The 17,757-nt window shown below is 47.7% G+C and overlaps 1 protein-coding gene across 3 annotated transcripts in view; it reads left to right on the forward strand.

The window, feature by feature from the left end:
• The first annotated feature begins 7,283 nt into the window (after positions 1-7,283).
• KANK4 (KN motif and ankyrin repeat domains 4) overlaps positions 7,284-17,757 on the forward strand; it is a 69,393-nt gene continuing 58,919 nt past the window's right edge. For 2 of the 3 annotated variants that reach the window (XM_043877793.1, XM_043877798.1), the window contains exon 1: positions 7,284-7,560. The gene's annotated coding sequence lies outside the window, so the exon portion shown is untranslated. Of the gene's footprint in view, positions 7,561-8,414; positions 8,484-17,757 lie in introns of those variants that run through there. The other variant, XM_043877796.1, reaches the window with a different exon arrangement.

The raw sequence follows: 17,757 nt of genomic DNA on the forward strand, positions 1-17,757 counted from the left end.
TTCACTTTTAGTCTGTATGTGTCTCTTGCTTTGAGGTGGGTCTCTTGTAGACAGCATATATAGGGGTCTTGTTTTTGTATCCATTCAGCCAATCTTTGTCTTTTGGTTGGGGCATTCAACCCATTTACATTTAAGGTAATTATTGATAGGTGTGGTCCCGTTGCCATTTACTTTGTTGTTTTGGGTTCACGTTTATACAACCTTTCTGCTTTTCCTGTCTAGAGAAGATCCTTTAGCATTTGTTGAAGAGCTGGTTTAGTGGTGCTGAATTCTCTTAGCTTTTGCTTGTCTGTAAAGCTTTTGAATTCTCCTTCATATCTGAATGAGATCCTTGCTGGGTACAGTAATCTAGGTTGTAGGTTATTCTCTTTCATTACTTTCAGGACGTCCTGCCATTCCCTTCTGGCCTGGAGGGTTTCTATTGATAGATGAGCTGTTATCCTTATGGGAATCACTTTGTGTGTTATTTGTTGTTTCTCCCTTGCTGCTTTTAATATTTGTTCTTTGTGTTTGATCTTTGTTAATTTGATTAATATGTGTCTTGGGGTGTTTCACCTTGGGTTTATCCTGTTTGGGACTCTCTGGGTTTCTTGGACTTGGGTGGCTATTTCCTTCCCCATTTTAGGGAAGTTTTCAGCTATTATCTCCTCGAGTATTTTCTCATGGCCTTTCTTTTTGTCTTCTTCTTCTGGGACTCCTATGATTCGAATGTTGGGGCGTTTCACAGTGTCCCAGAGGTCCCTGAGGTTGTCCTCATTTCTTTTGATTCTTTTTTCTTTTTTCCTCTCTGCTTCATTTATTTCCACCATTTTATCTTCTACCTCACTTATCCTATCTTCTGTCTCCATTATTCTACTCTTAGTTCCCTCCAGAGTGTTTTTGATCTCATTTATTGCATTATTTATTTTTAATTGACTCTCTTTTATTTTTTCTAGGTCTTTATTAAACATTTTTTGCATCTTTTCAATCTTGTCTCCAGGCTATTTATCTGTAACTCCATTTTTTTCCCCAAGATTTTGGATCATTTTTATTATCATTATTCTAAATTCTTTTTCAGGTAGATTCCCTATCTCCTCCTCTTTTGTTTGACTTGGTAGGCATTTTTCATGTTCCTTTACCTGTTGGGTATTTCTCTGCCTTTTCATCTTGTTTAGATTGCTGTGTCTGGACTGGGCTTTCTGTATTCTGGAGGTTTGTGGTTCCTTTTTATTGTGGAGGTTTTACCCAGTGGATGGGGTTGGACGATTGGCTTGTCAAGGTTTCCTGGTTAGGGAAGCTTGCGTTGGTGTTCTGGTGCGTGGAACTAGATTTCTTCTCTCTGGAGTGCCCAGTAATGAGTTTTGAGATGGGTCTATGTGTTAGGTGTCACCTTGGGCAGCCTGTATGTTGACGTCCAGGGCTATGTTCCTGTGTTGCTGGAGAATTTGCGTGGTCTGTCCTGCTCTAAAACTTATTGGCTGTTGGGTGGTGGTTGGTTTCAGTGTAGGTATGGAGGCTTTTGGACGGTCTCTTATTACTTAAAGTTCCATGTAGTCAGGAGTTTTCTGGTGTTCTCAGGTTTTGGGCTTAAGTCTCCTGCCTCTGGATTTCAGTTTTATTCTTCCAGTAGTCTTAAGACTTCTCCAACTATACAGCACTGATAATAAAACTTCTAGGTTAATGGCGAAAAGATTCTCCCCCGTGAGGGACACCCAGAGAGGTTCACAGAGTTACATGAAGAAGAGGAGAGGGAGGAGGGAGATAGAGATGAGCAGGAGGAGAAAAAGGGGGACTCAAGAGGAGAGAGACAGATCTACCAGTTGTCTGTTCCCAGAGTGTTCTCTGTAGCCCAGACACCCACAAAGATTCACAGAATTGGATTGGGAAGAGAAGGGGAAAGGAGGAAATAGAGGTGTTCTGAGGTAGAAAACAGAGAGTCAAGATTGGGAGAGAATAATCAACACACTCCTGAATAAAAATGGGAACTGAATATTGGCTTCTTAAATGTCCACAATTTATATCATATACTGAAAAACAAAGATTAAAAATCTAGAGTAGAGGTTAGACTCTTAAAAATACTGTATTAAAAACAAAAACCAAAACACACAAAAAAATTTTAGAAATATATATGAAGTTCGGTTTAAAAATAGGGCTTTTTTTTTTTTGTAAGGTTATAGTGTAATGAAAATGAAAATTAAGGAGTAGTAGAGGAGTAATAGAGGACTTTAAAAGGAAATAAGAGAAAAAGAAAAATAGAAAATAGAAGAGAAAAAGGAAAAAAAAGAAAAAACACAAGAAAAAAAATTTTTTCCTAATTAAAAAAATCATAAAAATCAATGAAAATGAAAGTTAAGGAGTAATGGGGAAGTAATAGGGAATTTTAAAAGAAAATAAGAGAGAAAAAATAAAAAAGAAAAAATAAAAAAAAGAAAAAAAAGAGAAAAAAGTAAAATTATATCTAGGAGTTTCTCTGGAGCTGTTGCGGTCAGTGTGGGTTCGGCTCAGTTTCAGATAGCTCCTTGTTCCAGCTTACACTTCTCGATATCTACAGGCCGCTTCCGGTGTAGTCAGTGTTACCTATAGGGATTTTAATCTGTTGCACCGGTCCCTTCTGAAGTGGTTCCCTTTGTTTACTTGGCTTCTGTTTGCCCGTCTCTTCAGTGCCTAATTTCTGCCCTGACACAGGCGGGCGGAGGTGGTCTCTTATTCAGGTTGCTAGTTCCGTCGCGCTGCGGGGAGGGGCTGGCTCTGCTTTCCCTGCCTAGGCTGCTCAGGCTCCCTGCTGTTCTATATGGAGCGTGCCCTGCGCTGCGCTCGGTTCCAGCCCTCGGGTGTTCCACAAAAGCGCGGAACAAAAAGCTGCGCCTGCTTTTTGTGCCTTCCCTGTCTGAGCGGCTCAGGCAGCCAGGAGCTTGACGGGCGCACTCTCCCGGGGTGCGGCGCGCCTTCTCCCCTTCGCAGTCCTAGCCTCAGTTTCCACCCGCGCCAGTCGGGTGCGTGCGCCTTCTGCCCTCTGCGTCCTCAGCCCCAGTCCCCGACCGTGCAGGTCGGGTGCCTGCGCCCTGTGTCTTGCCGCGACCCTCCTGGTGGATGTCAACCATCCAGAATCTCAGGAGGTCTTTGATTAGAAACTGGAGGCCTGTTTGCAGTGCGGTAGGGGATGCGGTCCTTGGGGCCGAGCCTGCCCCTTTCCCCTCCCTCTGCCTCCAGCCTCTGGTGGGGCTGGGTCAGTCCGCAGCCTGCGAGCTCTTCTCTGGACTTTTTCGGTCCCTTTGTTCTGTGAGCGGGCAGCAGTGTGTTCGGGCCTGTTAATTTTCTCTCTCTCTTTTGCTGTCCCACAGTTTAAGTTGGTAACTCACAAAAGCTCCCTCCGATTGTCCTCAGTGCACTCTGGCCTGGTCCTTACCCTAAGCAATGCCGCCCACTCCTCTCCGTTCTGCCCCCACTTGCTGGTGGCGGATGTGGGTGTCTGGGGTACTTTTCTGCTGGCAGTTGCTTTTAGGCACATAATCTGTGGGTTTTATTTATTGTTCCCCTCTCAGTCAGGTTGCCCTCTGAGATTCAAAAACTTCCCCCAGACCAGCCAGTGCGAGGGTTTCCTGGTGTTTGGAAACTTCCTCTGTTAAGACTCCCCGGGACAGAGCTCCGTCCTTAGCTGTTTTGTCTCTCTTTTTATCTTTTATATTTTGTCCTACCTCCTTTTGAAGACAATGGGTTGCTTTTCTGGGTGCCTGATGACCTCAGCTAGCAATCAGAAGTTGTTTTGTGAAGTTTGCTCTGCGTTCAGTTATTCTTTTGATGAATTTGTAGGAGAGAAAGTGGTCTCCCCGTCCTATTCCTCCACCATCTTGGCTCCTCCTATATATATATTATTTAAAAAGCATAAAACAAGGCTGTATATTGATCAGTTGATGAAAATGTGCCCTAACCTTGTATTTCCCCTGGTATCAATTGTTCAATACTAGCAATTTCAGTGTTTGCTGCCACTTTACAGAACTACCTCAAATAATGAGAATTGACTGTATCTATGCACACATTTTCCCCCTGGGAGCCAGTTACTAAACATTATCAACACACCATTGACTGGGATGTCCTTTCTCAAAGAAGGATCTGAGTGACCCATCTCCAGGTTGGCTGTAATTTCCCGTCCCCCACTTGGAGAGGATTTAGTCTTTGGAGTCATCAAGACCCATGTTTAAACCCCATCTCCCCATCATACTAGCTGTGTCCTTAGGCAAGTGATACTGTGCTTCAGCATCCTTGAGAGGAGAATAATATTAATAATAATAATATTAATAGCCATTTCACAGCTTATATTGTCCCAGTGAGATCATGTATGTAAGATCTTCGACCCAGAGCCTTGCAAATTCAAGGTAGATGATGAATACTTGGTAATTCTCCTACTGTGTGTCTGTGTGTTAGTCCCTCATTCATGTCTGACTCTTTGTGACCCCATGGACTGTAGCCCGACAAGCTCCTCTGTCCATGGAATTTTCCAGGCAAGAATACTGAAGTGGGTTGCCATTTCCTTCTCCAGGGGTTCTTCCCGACCCAGGGATTGAACCCATGTCTCCCACATTGCAGGAAGATTCTTTATGCTTGGAGCCACACCTCTTCAAATTCAAGCAAAAGGTGGGGGCAAGGAGGCACTTCATTATCTGCCTGTTGCTCAGTTCCTTGATTATGGAGCTCCAGAATCCAGCAGGGTGGTGTTTTCATTCCAAATCAGATTTTCAGACTCACTATATGAAAGGCCCAGGTTGGGTCTTGCAGTGGAGATGCCCAAACCTGAGATTCTAGAAAACCTGCTGTCTTCAAGGGATCCTCTCTCCCCAGGACTGCCAAGGGTCCACTTTTTAATGTAACCCCTGTTGCTTTCCTAGTCATGACAGGAAAAATAGGCTGCGCTCTAGCCAGCGTCTCTGTGTCTATGGCTTCTGATTTTGTGAGGGGCTGGGGGCCGGGGGTGGATGTATTTGCTTAGTTTGTTTCTAATCCTGTTTCTCAATCTACTCTGGGATTTAGAAGCTGCGGCCGTCCCAGTTCAGGCCTTGTTTTCTCTGACTCAGCTTTACCCTCAAGACACAGCTTCATCTCTGAGTCATCAGGCTGAGCTTTCGAGGACAGCAGTCTGGCACTCCAGCTTCATCTTCCCAGGAAAGGTGCTATGTCTCCACATCCTAGTGCCAGCCCCATGCTGAACTTGGCTCACAATGCCTAGAAATCAGGCAGGTGGCTGGGGGAAGCCTGGGGGTGGGGGAAGGGGTGGTGGTGAAAATCTTGAGATCAGAGGATGCAGAAAGAAAAGGCTCCAAGATCAGGACTCAGACTGCCTAGCTTTCACTTTCAAATCTAGCAATTAGCTTGTGCAACCTTGAGCTACTTAGGGAAACCTCCTGAACTGGGGTTTCCTCTTGCATAAAATGGAAATAGTAATCTGTGCTGGGTCCATCCTATAGGGGCCATGGGAAGCCTAAATGAAATCCAGTGAGGTGCCCAAGGGGCACCAACCCCTGCTCCACGGGCTGGATCTGTTCCATAAATTAATTTCATTTGACTTGAACCATGTTGACCTATGGGCTTCTGAGGTGGCGCTAGTGGTAAAGAACTGGCCTGCCAGTGCAGGAGACTTAAGTGAGGCGAGTTCAAACCCTGGGTCAGGAAGATTCCCCTGGAGAAGGAGATGGGAACCCACTCCAATTTTCTTGCCTAGAGAATTCCATGGACAGAGGGGCCTGTCTCTGTCCTACATGGGCTGCATACAGTCCATGGGGTCGCAAAGAGATGGACATGACTGAACAGACTTAGTATAGCACAGCACATGTTGACCTATAAATCAAGTGCTTAGCATTTTCAAAATGTTGTTGTTCAGTTGTTTGGTTGTGTCCTACTCTGCGACCCCATGGACTGCAGCACTGCCAGGCTTCCCTGTCTTTCATTATCTCCTGGAGTTTGCTCAAACTCATGTCCATTGAGTCCATGATACCATACAACCATCTCATCTTCTGTCGCCCCCTTCTCCTGCCCTCAGTCTTTCCCAGAATCAGGATCTTTTGCAATGAGTCAGCTCTTTGTATCACATGGCCAAAGTATTGCAGCTTCAGCTTCAGCATTAGTCCTTCCAATGAATATTCAGGGTTGATTTCCTGAGTTATCAATAAATTGGGAAACTTGACTTAGATATCTGGATTTACATCTTCTCTGTGTCCATCTGGTCATATTACCTTGTTGCCCTGAGTGGCAAAAACTGGCAAGAGCTGGTTAGCAGCAGCTCCTTCACTTGGAAAGGAGCTTGGAACTGCCCTCAAGTTCACCACCCCCTATCATACCCAGTACTGAGGCCAAGACTGCACCATTTACTGTGACTCCAGGGCCATGGATTTGTTTATAAGGGCACCCTAGAGGAAGCAAAGCATCATTATAACCGTGCATCCATCAAAATGTGAAAAAGAAAGTCCCAGAAGTGTCCCTTGCCCTAGATTATCTACCCCCCTTCACAATTTCAATCTCAAAAATGAAACACCTTTGGTTAGGTTTTACCTGGCACCAATGGGGCCTTCGAAAGGTGCGCACAGTGGGTCAGTGCTGGGGTCTAAAGTCCCACAGACTCATACATTCTACCCCTACCATACTTGTTTGTCCCCACCCGCAAAATGGGGCGGTGACAGCTGCTTTCTCCTGTTTGTTGTGCACAGTATTGTACTCAGTGAGCAGGTCATTCAAGGTTAGTGGCTGAAATGCAAATATTTCAAACTGATAAAAGGTGTTGTGGGCAGTGCAAGTGTGAAGTGAGAGAGTGGGGCCAAAGCAACGGCTGGAAAGCAGAAAAGCAAAAGGAAAAGGAAACGACTTAGGAGAGAGAAAAGTTGGGATAGGCTCACTCCCACCTTGCTTCCACTTCTGCCATGAGAAAACCCCAGAGCGATGTATATCCCCTCGCTGTACTCCATTACCCAGATTGGGTTCTAGTCCTGGTTTGGTCAAATGATTACCCTGTGTGATGGTGTCTTCCCAAACCTAAGAGGATAGAAGTGCCCCAACAGTTAGTTACTGTTGTAGTTTAGATGAACTAAGATAAATACACATAAAAGCACTTTGGAAATCTGCAAAGCGTTATACACAGGTTAGGGGTTTTTGGGTCTTTTTTCAAAAAGTTTTTCTTCCAAACTCCATCCAAAAGCTTTTTGAGTTTCCCAAGGCTAAGACCCTCCCCTCGGTTTCGCAATGCCGCCCCTTCCTACACACCAAAGCCCGCGCCGCGTCAGGAGTCTTTTTTTTCCCCCTGGCGAAGGCGGGGACTCGGGTGGTGCTGGCAGCCGGAGACGCCGGGCGCAGCTTGGGCGGCCCGCGCCTGGCCAGTCCCGCAGCGGCCCGGGTGGGTGTGCCCCGCGGGGTGTGCGCCCCCGGCTCAGGCCAAGCCCGCCGGCGAGAGGGCGTCCGAAGTGGTGAGCGCCCCGGACGACGAGGGTGCGCCAGCCTAGGGGAGCGCGCCCGGGACGGGCACTGTGCACCCTGAGGCTGCGTGCGCCCCGAAGCCCCAGGCACAGTCGGCGCCCCCCGCAGGGCTCCTCGCGGCTCAAGGTAAGGCGCTCGGCCACCCTGGCTCTGCCGGTGCCGGCCCGGCGCGACCCGAGTCTTGGCCCTGGAGCTCGGCCGCCCCTCTCTGTCTCTGTCACCCGCCTCGTCCCCTGCACGCGCCGCAGCCCCCGCTCCCCTAAAGCAGAGGCTGCGGCAGCCTGGGCCAACCAGGCGCCCCCGCCCGAGGTCCGAGACCGCGCGGGGAGGGGGCTGTCCAAGGGCAGGCGCCACTCGCCTTCCGCCCCATCCGCTCCTCGCGCCCCTGTGTCGGGGACCGCGGAGATCGATGGGGATGGGGGAGGCCGCGGTGCCCTTGCGGCTCGGATGGTGCAGCCCCCGCCCAGCGCCTTCGAGCCCGGTCCTGCGGTCAGGGATGCAGCGTGCCGGACTGGGGCGCCCTGCCGCCGGCTCCTTCTTGTACCTGGAATCGAGCTCTTAGCCTCCCTTCTTCCGCAAAAGCTGGCCCCCGCCTCCTGCCCCGGTACCCCTCGGCCCTTGGCTGAACTTTCCAGCGCTCCTGTAGGACCGCGACCTTGGGTGGAGGCAAGGGGGCCTCTTGGGGAGCCGGATGTGCTGGCCGCCGCCCCGCTGAGGTCGCTTTAACCGAGCCTGCACGCCGCTTGGTGAGATTCCCTCCCTCTCACCTCTCCCTTAAGGTCAAACTTTTGACCCCAAGTACTTTGAACCTGCCGAGTGGCCAGTTGCTTAGCATGGGACTTGGAAAGTCGAGTCCCATGGCCCCTACACCAGGTCTGAATTTGCACTTGCCCTGAGAGTCTGCCAGGGCTACGCGAACCAGAGATTTTGGCTGTCAGACGCCCTAGGGTTCCGGCTTGGAGGGTCAGGAGGAGGAGAGGCAGAGGAAGGAGACCGGTCCTCCTTTCGGAGGATGATCAGATGAAGCAGGGCAAGATCTTGTTGACCAGGTAGGTTCGAGGAGGATCGGATGCATGCAGCCAGTGACCGATTGAGGCTTGGAGAGAAAGCATCTTAAACAGGGTTCCCAGGGATCCTCCTTGATAAACCAAATGTGGGCTCTTTTAGAGTCTTTCAAGACAGGACACAGGAGGACACAGAACTACATTTGGAACAGAGGCAACGTTCACTCTGATATTGCCTTTTCAAGTCCAACCTTCCTGCCCCTCTCCAAACCTCCTCTTCACTGGACCAAAGTATGAGTTATGGGATATGTTAAAGGCAGTGAGAATGGGGAATGGCTCATGGTCCACACCAGTCTATAATTCAATCAACATATACTTGCTCTGTGCCAGGCACTGGCAAGGGAGTAAGATACAGAAATGTCTGGTCTCATGGAGCTTGCGGTCCAGAGCCAAGAATAAAATCACTCAAATAAATATAGAATTAGAAACTATGCTGAATTGGTTGAAAGGAAAGGATAAGGTGCTATGAGAATCTGTGATACACACTGTAGTCACTCACTCGGAAGGCTGATACAATGTATGTATACATATAGCTGATTCACTTGGTTGTAGCCCAGAAAGTAACATAACACTATAAAGCAACTATATTCCCATGAAAAAGAAGAAGTAACTACTTGAAGAGGGTGGAAAGAGCCTTCTCGGCAGAAGGAGCAGCATGTGAGAGAGCCCTGAGGCAAGTAGCAGGCTGAAAGACTGTTAGCCAAGTGATGACCTGGGGCCCAAATGGGCATGTGCTTTACTTCTGAACCCCATCACCTGGGCCAGTCACTACCTTCCTTTCTCAGCTATAATCACCAGCAGTTGGAGTTGCCCAGTCTGGGAGAGAAGAAGAGACTGACATGCCGGTGCAGAAAAGGCATGGAGGGAGTGGGGTTCTCTCTTGCTGCCACTGGAGCTCTGGCCAGCCTGCCTCCTGCTTTCTGCAGCAAGACACGTGCTTCAGGCAGCTGGGCCCGCGCAGTGCCTTCTTGTCTGCAGATCAGGATCGTCAATGATTCACTAACTCATGCATTCATCAAAACTGCATTGAGTCTCTGCATTGTGCCAGGCACTGTGCTGATTGCCATTTGTAAAGAAGGGTCATGGAGGGGGAGTCATGCATGCACTGACAACCGGCACCTTTGCGGACAGCCCATGCTCACTCAGATTGCCAAGAGGCAGCCGTTCTTTCCTCTAGCTGTTCCCTGTTACCCACTGTGCCCACAAAGGACTAAGGCTTCTGCCAAAATTCATGAAGATTCATTCTGATCATGGTAGTTCATCCTAGACTTTTAAAACTAGAATGAACTCATTGGCTACAATGTAAAGTTTTTTAGGTTGATTTATATGGCATTTCCTAATCTGGACCCTCCTTGCCTCTCTAGCCTCATTTCTGGCTTCTATCTTTCCTTCCACCCACCCCTTCCCTCAGCGAGCATCTTCTTTGTCCTACTCACAATTATACTTCAGTTTCCGAAACAGTTGCTGCCCTTTTGATAAAATACTCTTCCTACTTGTTTACCCAGTGAACGCACACTCAACTTTCAATATCAACATTTAACCTAGGATTCCCCCAGGACTCTGAAGGCCTTTTCCAGTCCAGAGTCAAATGCTCCCTCTTATTTGTTTAAGCTTCTGTCACATTGAGCAGTAAATGCTCTGAGCTTCGTAAAGTCAGCACTTTCCTGTCATATTTGTGTCTCAAATACTGAACACAGAGAAGGGCACATAGAAGGTGCCAAGTAACTGCTTATTGGATGAAAACCATCATCTAGCCTAGTATTTCTTTTTTATGGAAGGTGGGTGTTGAGTGTTGCATACACCTTTGAGATTCTGATGTGAATTATGGATCTGCTCTTCCAAATGCATATAACCTAAAATGTCTTGCATACAACATCATGTGATTCACAGCCCTCCTCCCCCCCTCATTGACCCCACTTTCCAGAACTTTGAACTTCGATTTTATAGGAAATGGAGGCCCAACGAGAGCCAGTAACATCCTGAGTACCTATAGCTGGTCAGAAGTATGGACACACACCTCCATCCAGTCTTCACACACACCCCGTCATCCCTCCATCCCTCCACCTCCTGACTCTCAGGCCAGCGCCCCTTCCAGCTGTCTCTGCTTCTTGTAGTCAAATAGCCTCTTTTTGTCCCTGGCCCCTTGTGAAGGCTGCTGCTCATAGCTGGAAGATGGATATCTTGGTTTTGCTTCAGTTCAGTAGCAGCCTAAGGTGTGACAGGGAGACAAATCTTGTTATGGGCAGAGTTGACAATTAGGAAGACAGATGGGCCATCTCCCCGGCCTGTTCACTGCCCTGCCTGCAATGTTATTACATCTATTTTAGCTGGAGGAGGGTCACGTGTACACCACAGTTGTCTTCTGGGCTCTGGATTGAGCCATGTAGGCCAGGTTTGGAAACACTTTGGACAGGACTCTTGCGATCAGGGGCCCAGCTCTCCATCTTTTCAAAGGCTTCTTCTCCGTACAGCTGACTGGGGGAAGGCATGGAGGGAGTGGGGTTCTCTTGCTGCAACTGGAGCTCTGGCCTGCCTGCCTCCTGCTTTCTGCAGCAAGACACGTGCTTCTAGCAACTGTGCCCATGCAATGCCTTCTTATCTGCAGATCAGGATCTTCAATGATTGACTAATTCATGCATTCTTCAAAACTGCATCGAGTCTCTGCATTGTGCCAGGCACTGTGTAGACTGCAGTTTATAAGGAACGGTTGTGGAGGGTGAGCCAGTAATAGATGGTGCTGGGGAAAGAGGTAACCCTTCTAGTTCAACCCTTTTCTCAGGGAATGTGGTAAGGAGGACAGTCAGGGCAGCTAAGAATGTGTTCACTTTTAAAACTCTGGTCTCACGCAAGTTAGGTCGTCTCTGGGGCTACTAAGTTTTCTTAACTGTGAGATGGGTTTGATAACAATCTTTTCTTGCTAATCTCTGGGCAGCTGTGTGGATACAGTTATCACATGTTGAATGGCAGATACACTCACTTCTGTATGTGAGACGGGAGCAGTACAATCTAATAATAGGGTCCATGTGTGTCAAGCCTTGACACATTTCTTGCATGCAGTAATCCTAGAGATAGTTGCAGTCATAATCTCAGATACATAGATGATGAAAATGAGAGCTCTTAAATGACTTGGGATTGACAGAGTTCTCTGTTTCTGGAGGTCACTTGGTGCTATTCTGTAGTAGAGTATGTGGGAAGATACAAGCTTTCTGTAGCAGAGTATGTGGGAAGCTCCAGGACTGGAGCCTCGACCTACTGCTCACCAGCTCTGTGATTTTCAACTGGACTGATAACCTCTCTGTGCTTCGGAATGCTAATCATCCAGACCCAGAGTTTAGACTGTTTAGACTAGCTTTAGATAAATAATAATAAGCCTTTCTGTGAAGTTTCCAGTCTACATGGATAATATTTCAAAGTACGATTAAAGGAAAGAAGTGCCTTCCCAATGAAAGTAGGATTGTCACAGTTTCCTAAGATTTCAAGTAGATGCTTAATGTGATGCGCATGCAGTTACAGACTGGTGGTGTCTGAAGAAGCTGGCTGAAGGTTCCTTCTCCAAAGGAAAGAAGTCTGTTTTCAAAAGGAATGCCTCACTACCTTGCTGGGCCTCTGGGGCTGGGGCTTGCCCCTTACTTAGCTTTCTGGGGATAGAGGCACTGTGGGAAAAGACATAAATCCTGATTTCCTGATTCTCTTTCCCCACCCCATGTTTCCCCCAAAGTAAATAAAACTTATTGGCTGGGGATTATGTATATATATATATATATATGTCTTCTTTTATGTTACTGTGGCTTTCCCTCCATTGTGTGGAAGGATCTTTGGTGTCTCTTTTGGTATGTTTATGTATTTCTAGCTTATTGCTTTGACGTCAAGGGACAAGGGGGAGAGAATTATGACACTGGGGAGCATTTGCTCCATGCAAAGATAAAAGAGCAGCCTTTGGTGCCCGTTCTCCTTCACAGCTTGGTTTCTGCCCAGAAGCCAGAGATGCCGGCTCTCAGTGAAATCGATTTGGATTTTCATAGCAGGGCACCAGACAGCAGGGCTGAGTGTTTCCAGGCGCTGTCTTGATTGGCTGGTCCTTAACACCCCACTGTCATCCGCCTTGGAAAATATAGCCATCCTACAACTGGGGAAAGGTTTAAAAGACAAGGAACTTCAAGCTGGGTGGTGGCTGAGTAGAGCCTACTGGGGTCTGTACTTCTTAAGGCAGTACAGATGTGTAGCAGAAGGACATTTCAGCAGTAATGGCTATGTTTTTTAAGAGATTGTTTTCATTAATCATTTGTGAGATTTTAAATAGATAAATAATAAAGGCTATCACCTCTCTCTTCCTCAGAAAAGGATTACTAGCCCTGTGGGCCCAAGCAAGTGACTCCTGTTGACTGAATTTCAGCTTCCTCATCTGTATTTGCTGTTGATGATACTGACTCAGGGCTATTCTGATACAGAAAAGAGACTCCCTTAAGCTGGTTCTAATGAAAAGAGTGAGGAACCATGAAATGCAGTATGATGTCTAAGCAGAGGCCTGGAAGGAGGTGTTGCGGGGGGTGGGGCGCGGGGGGCGAGGTTCTGAGTTTGAGGTTATTCCCCTGGTGCTGTTGGTCACTGGCCTTCACTCTGAGTGCCATTGGCTCAACTCAGCCCCTGCACCGCATCCGTCTCCCCCACCCTCCCCTCTCTATCACCCAATCCTCTCCTTTGTCTCTGAGTTCAAGTTTCAGGGAGAACCCTATTGTCTGAGCTTGATTCTCTGAAAGCTGAGGCTTTCTCTCCAGGCAAGTCTCTGGTCAACTTTGGCCAATCAGCTGGGAGGGGAGGCCAGAGGAGGGTCATATTTGCATAACTTGACCTTTTGAGGCAGGAAGGGTTGTGTGGGTAAAGATCCTTTGAGAAGGAGATGAAAACAAGCAGGAACTCAGGGATATACCCAGTACAGATACCTATTGAGTTATGAAGGCTCTAATAGAGATTCTTAACTTGGGGTTAAGAGCCTCAAGGGCCCATCTGTGGAATTCAAAAGAGTCTGTGAACTTGGATGGGGAAAAAATATGGCATCTTTTTTTAGCATTTTCTTCGATGATGAATGTAGGCAACAAAGCAGAGTATTTATAGTACCTGTGACATTGTCACCAGGAGAAATCACAGATATTTTCATATCGCATTTCAGCTGCTGCAGATATCTGAAACTATGATTTATGTTCATTGCAGCTTTGAAATTATAGCAGTTATTACACCTGCTGCTAGAGCTTGTTATTTAATGCATTAATAAAGAACATATACTACTGTATTGCACACTCATTTTGTAAAAATTAATAGTTATATTTCATTTTAATTGGTTTCTTTGTGGTCAAGCTATGTATTTTATTTTATATATTTTAAAACGTTCTGAGAAAGGATCCAGTAGGGTTACTCAGTATGCTAATGAAGTCCATGGCACAAAATAGGGTTAAGACCACTCCCTCATGGAAAGTCAGTAAGCTTTAGTTCCCAATTTCCCACCCTCCCTTGCCTTAATCTTTCATATACCCATCTATCTCTGTCTAATTAGTACAAGACATTCTTGAGCAGCAGTAAATTTCGTTTAATAGTTTGGCAAATTTGCAAAAGCACATAATTTGTGGTTTGGGTAGGAGGTTTTAATATATATACAAAGATAAATTTACAAATTGCAGGCACACATGGGCAAGTAGTTCAGTAATTCCTATTAGCAGACCCACCAACTTGAGCTTTGATCACCAATCCCATGCAAACCTGTCCATTGAAGCAGTCACAGAATGGACAGTTATATTCTTGAGAAGTTAAGGAGCTTGTGTAGATTAAGTGATGAATCACTCAATCAAATGCAAGCTAGGATCGTAGGAAGAAAGAGAAGCAGTGGGAAAGAGGGCTTTGAAGTGGGTTCTGAAATGGTGGGAATAGAAGAAGGCTGAATGGAGGAGGGAGGGAGTCTGTGAGGATGTGGGAGGACTGACCAGATGTTGATTTTGAGGAGGAAGCCTGGAGGAAGGAGGGTCACCAGGAGCAACATTAGAATAGTGGTTGGTTTTTTTGCTATCTTTCATTGAATGCTTACCATGTGCCAGACACGATGCCAAGCCCTTTAAACAGAGCAGTGATTTAATCTTTACCAACTACTCGGTAAGGGATAATTGTTATCATTCCCATTGTATTGATGAGTAAAGTGAGGCTCCAAGAAGTTGAATACTTGCTTTAGGTCACAGGGGTATTAACTGACGGAGCCTGGAGATTAGCACTTATCCGCCTGATTCTAGAATCCTGTGCCCTTAAAAACCGCTCTAGGCAACCATAGGAGAGTCTGTTTGGGAAAACTATGGCTGCCAATTTGTTTTGGTAAGAAAGTGCTTACTATCCCTTCCTGACTTCCCCACCCTTCCCTCTGGCCTCTTGCCTGTCTCACACCTCCTTCCTTCCACTTTCCACTCTGAATCCACTCACATGCACACATGCTCCAGGAGTGAGGACAGAATAAAAATTAAGAGGAAAGCTGTGGGTCAGGCAGAACTGTGTTCTAACTCTGGCTCTGTCACCTGGCTCTGACTGTGCCGACTCTTGGTTTTCCTGTCTGTGAAATGGGGGTAATGGGGTAATGGGGTAATGGGGGTAATGGTGCACCCTTCCTAAATTTGCATGTCTTCTCTCTAGTGCTTCTTTTTGGCTAAGTGCCTCCTCTCTCTGCTTACAGTGGGACGTCGTCCCCATCTTCTTCACATATGGGCTGTTCTAGAAGGGCTTCCCTGAAACCCCCAAACCTGGTCTGTGGGCAGCAGGCATCGCTTCTCTTAGTGGAGAATTCTTGAGTGTTACTTGGGTATACGTTCCCTTCCTCATCCTTGGCGCAGCATCTGGTGCAGAGTCCTTTTCAGTAGAGCCTTGATGAAAGCTAGTGAACTTTGTCCTTCAGTCCCCTTTTCAGCATCCCATTTCCCATCCTTCACACTGGTTCTGGGTCCCATCACCCAGAGCTGGTCTCTAGGAAACCTCAGTGGTTACCTGGCCCACGCCCCTCTGCTTTTATACTGATGACTGGTGTGGGCAGGTTGCAGGCCCGGGAGTGTAGGCCTGAGCTGGAATGAGAACACAGACCTTTTACACCAGCACACTGCCTGGTCCTGACACTAATGCTGGAAGTGTCTCTTCCATGGTGGTGTGTGGGCATGCGTGCTAAGTCGCTTCAGTCGTGTCTGACTCTTTGTGACCCTATGGACTGTAGCCTGCCAGGCTCCTCTGTCAGTGGGATTCTCCAGGCAAGAATACTGGAGTGGGTTGCCATTCCCTTCTTCAGGGGATCTTCCCGACCCAGGGATCGAACCCACGTCTCAAGTATCCTGCATTGGCAGACAGATTCTTTACCACTATTGCCACCAGGAAAGCCCTTGCACACTGGTAAGCAGGCTCATATTTTGGGGATAAGGGGACATTTGTGGAGCACCTGGAATCATTTGCTTCTGCAGTTGCTTACTTGCCCCACACTAGTCCCTGCCTCAGGCCTGGCCTTCTGACCTCATCTTCTCTCCCATTCTACACCCTTGCCCTGGGCTTTGCCAGCTGCTGAATGGAGCCCCGTGTTAGCCGGGCCTGTAGGTGGCCGCCTTCGGGTGATGCCTTGTGGTGCCAAAAGGCTTTTGCTCTAAGAACTCTGCCCACTGGCAGAGCTGAGGCCTGAAATTCCTGGCATTAGAGTCATTTCATTCCTTTGGATTACTTTGTCTTCTCCAGAGAGCTATTGTTAGAATGCAAATATGTTACCCTGAAGGGTAACCAGTTACCCCACTACTGTGGCGCCTTGGAGGAGCAGAATGTCCCAGGGCTTCGGTTAAGTCACACTCTCCTTGGCCCTCAGTTTCTTATCTGTAAAATGGAGACAATAAGAGACTGCTTGTGGGGTTACCCCAAGAATGAAATGAGATAGTACACCTAAAGCACTGGACACATAATCAATAAAATTTGGGGGGGGGGTTGTTTTGTTTTGAGGATTATCTGTTTAGTTCTCTAGCTAAAGTTTCAGCTCTTATTTGTTTGGTTTTTAAAGTATTTTGTTTTAATGTAGTCTCCTTTCATTTTAAGATATTTTTCCCCTTTCTAATTATAAGAATGGTTTTGACCTTTATTTTCTTACTTTGTAAAACAGGGTAAAAGATGCTACCTTATTGGTTTATTGAGGATTTACTGAGATAAAGTGCTGCCTGTGGATGCCAGGCCTGCTCAAGGCTCTCACTTAAACCGGAGGTGGGGTTGAAAGCCCCTGAGGGCTTGGGGAACATCTGGGTGGGTCACTAGGGAGGAGATGGAGGAGAAAGGGGAAACAGGGGGACTCTGCTTCCTCTGCCCCAGCTGCCTGGATGTGGAGTCTGGATGGGAGGGCCCCTGGGAGAGGGTGGACCCTGTGACCCTTCCCCTCCCTGGATCAGAAGATCCTTTGCCTTCTAGGCAATTTCTCTGAGGTCATGCATTCGCAGGAGGAGTGGCATCCTTGGCCTCCCTCTGTGACTTGACTTTGGTGGAGTGGTGGTGAGGAGACCAGAGTTTTTTTCCTTACCCCTCTCATCTCACTGAGTGCTATAAACTTGAGTGGGTGTCACTGGGAGGTATAAACTGCTTCTTTGAGGTGGGCTTCTGGTGGGCTTTGAGGTGGGCAGGTGGGCTTCTGAAAACATCAACCCAGGTGAGATTCTCTGCAGTGTCTCTGGAGAGCAGGATAGTTCTCTTCGGGCTGGGGCAGGGAGAGGATCCAGGAGCAGAAGCAGCTTTGGCCCAGCCTCCTGGCCTGTGAATGGGGAGGGGTGAATGGGTGGGGGGCACAGGAGTTTCCCAGCAACTCCCAGAGCAGGGCGCCACACTTCCAGGGTTCTGGGAACAAAGATGGCCCTCTCCCCCTTGTCTGCCCTGGGCAGTGAGGATTGTCAGCCCTTCCCCGTGCGCTGGCCTTCTCCAGTGTGCTTTCCTGCCAGCTTCTGGGGAAGGCTCATCCCCAGTCTCAATCCATCAAACTCATCCCCACTCTCAATCCATCAAATCCATTATCCTTCCAAAGCAGAGCCTGGCTGATGCAGAAAATCGCTTTCCCTCGAGCTGGAGGACGGGATTGAGAAGTGGAGGTGAATGCTGGTTCTTGGGACTCCGAAGCCAAGCAGCAACCTGCCACCTTGCCACCTGCGTGCCCCACTGTGGCAGTGGGAAAGAAGGGGCTGCAATGGGAGTCTTCCGCTTTGAGGCAGAGCACAAAAGAGCCAGCGTCAGT

Source organism: Cervus elaphus, chromosome 20 (genome assembly GCF_910594005.1).
Source record: "Cervus elaphus chromosome 20, mCerEla1.1, whole genome shotgun sequence".
In the NCBI taxonomy this organism is placed as follows: domain Eukaryota; kingdom Metazoa; phylum Chordata; class Mammalia; order Artiodactyla; family Cervidae; genus Cervus; species Cervus elaphus.